At 46.0% G+C, this 2,685-nt stretch overlaps 1 long non-coding RNA gene across 1 annotated transcript in view; it reads right to left on the bottom strand.

The window, feature by feature from the left end:
- Window positions 1–2,685, bottom strand: part of LOC106456385 (uncharacterized) — a 9,884-nt gene that overhangs the window by 3,203 nt on the left and 3,996 nt on the right. Inside the window, exon 2 of the long non-coding RNA XR_001290522.1 lies at window positions 1,766–1,838. This is a non-coding gene — a long non-coding RNA (uncharacterized LOC106456385). The remainder of the gene's footprint in view (window positions 1–1,765; window positions 1,839–2,685) is intronic.

The raw sequence follows: 2,685 nt of genomic DNA on the forward strand, positions 1-2,685 counted from the left end.
TTGAAGTTTCTCGTGTCGCTCACATCTATCACTCTGTTTCCATCCTGACTCTTTAGTCGGAAGTGTTTTTAAAATTGGATTTTGAACAGGGATCAAAACATACATCTTCCCAGAGCTCAGAGTGGAACATTTCATATGTTTAACATCATGTTTCACCCCTCTGGTGTCGCTGAAGCAGAGCCTGGGCAGGCTTCAGCACCAGGGTACCAAACATCAGGTGATGAATGCCCTGTGTGTCGTGTTTGCACCAACGCTCTCCTGCAGGCTTTTTGCTGTGGGATGAATATTCCTGCTGAACTTTACTGTTTGATGCCACATTTAAAACTTGGGGAAGTTCAATCAGGACACATGCGGCTCACGGTGATATCCCTTTTGTGGAGGCTGGAGGCTGAACGCAGCAGCTAATGGTTACCGCTGGTAACCGACTCTGGTCATTACAGACTGTTTAACTCCCACTGTCGCTCCACCCACCGGCCTCAGAAGGAGAAACCAAAGCTCGCCTCCACGGCAGCGAGGAGGCCTTTTCCTGAAACCATATCTGCACTCGGAGCACCAGCTGAGTCCGGCTGCTGTAATTTCCCTGGTTTCCAGCTGCTTTCTGGTGTGATTTTCAGGAGCTCTCACTGACGTCCTGCACAGTTTGGCTTCTGTATCGTCTCAGGAGTCTGTGAACTCTGCATGCTAAAATCGAAAACATGCAAACTCATCGTCTCATCTTCCCTGGCACAGAAACGACAAAGTCCTTAAGGAATCTGGGAGAAGGCTGGAGACCCGTTTATATCCGAGCCACCGGCGTGGGTCAGAAGCTGCAGCAGGTGGAGCTTCACGTGAATACAGTTTGAACTGAAACCGTTTGATTGGCAGCTCAGATCTGCTGATTTCCTGCTGCGTTTTATTTTGGCGGGTTCTCCTCCGTGGCCATATGGAAACATGCTTCGTGTCTGACCCTGCAGACCGTACATGTCGGCGGCCGTTTGCGCGCTCTGACTCACAGCATATGGCAGTCTGTGGCTACAGGGGTTCAAACCGCTGCTCTGGAGGGATCATCACAAGTCCATCATGAAGCGCCTGGTGGCCTGAAGGGCAGGTGTGCCTCATTAGCTCATTAGCGAACTGCCCGCCTCGCCTCTTCCTGAGGAGGAGGGCGGAGGTGAGCATTTGGACTTGTCAGTCTGAGCGCTGGGTGGGTCTTTTGTCTGGCAGAGGTGATCTGCATCAGTGCTTCTTCACCTCTGCCAGCCTGTGAGGCGTGCAGGAGAACAATCCCTCGCTATTTGATTTGTGGTGTGAATGTCAATTTGAAAACTTCACACGAAGAAAAATCCTCACATGAATCGTGCTTCAGTGGAAAAACAGTCCGGACACGAAGCTGCAGCTTACGGACAGGTCATTGTGATCTTTGGTCTGACTGTTAGCCGCTGCTCTAACTTCTGCTGTTTTAACTTTAATCTGCACATAAACCGACAGACAATTTTAAAAAGTCTGCATGCAGAGCTGGGTGCTGCAATAACGATCTGGGAAAATGAAGCTGAGATGAGATCAGTCTTAGTAAATGTGAAATTTTCATGCTGCTTTTTAATATTCCAAACGATAAACAACGTCTCCTCGTCAGCATCAAGCTCGTCTTCATCAAATATCAGAGACAAGAATGGGGCGGCTGCAGAGTGCAGTGCGACTGTGGCCTTCATCAGTTATTAAAATAATAATGAATTACATTAATGATACTGAACACTGTGATGAAGAAAGGTGGTGAAGGCAGACTCACTCTGAGAGTTGATCAGGGTCTGAACGACGTCCTGGTGTCCGTGAATGGAGGCCAGGTGAAGAGCTGTGTAACCCTGTGAAGATTATCAGCTGTTACCTCATCACTCACAGCAGCAAACACTGAAGCAGCTTCTCGTTAGCTCAGTCGTAGAAGCTATATCACTGTGTAATTGTACACGGTGACTTCACGGACAGGACCTGACAAAGCAAACTACCCGAAACAAACACTAACCTACCACATTTACTCTAAACTACCACAAACAAACACTAAACTACCACATTTACTCTAAACTACCACACAGACCCCAAACTACCGAAAAAAAAACCACTCAACTACCACAAACAAAGGCTAAACGACCACATAGACCCTAAACTACCGAAAAAAAACCCCACTCAACTACCACAAACAAAGGCTAAAAGACCACATTGACCCTAAACTCCCACAAAGAAGCACTAAACTATCGAAAACAAACACATAACCACCACAAACAAACACTAAATTACCCGAAACAAACACTAACCTACCACATTTATTCTAAACTACCACAAACATACACTAAACTACCACATTTACGCTAAACTACCACAAAGACCCTGAACTACCACAAATACTAAACTACCACAAAGACCCTAAACTACCACATAGACCCCAAACTACCAGAAAAAACACACCGAACTACCACAAAGGCTAAACGACCACAAAGACCCTAAACTACCACAAAGAAGTACTAAACTACCACAAATAAACACATAACTGCCACAAATAAAAACTAAATTACCACAAAGACTCGAAACTACCACACAGACCCCACACTCCCAGAAAAACCCCACTCAACTATCACAAACAAAGGCTAAACTACCACAAAGACACCAAACTACCACAAACAAACATTAAACTACCACAAAGACCTTAAACTACCA

This window comes from Pundamilia nyererei, unplaced genomic scaffold (genome assembly GCF_000239375.1).
Source record: "Pundamilia nyererei isolate P.nyererei 1_Seehausen unplaced genomic scaffold, PunNye1.0 scaffold00154, whole genome shotgun sequence".
NCBI lineage: Eukaryota > Metazoa > Chordata > Actinopteri > Cichliformes > Cichlidae > Pundamilia > Pundamilia nyererei.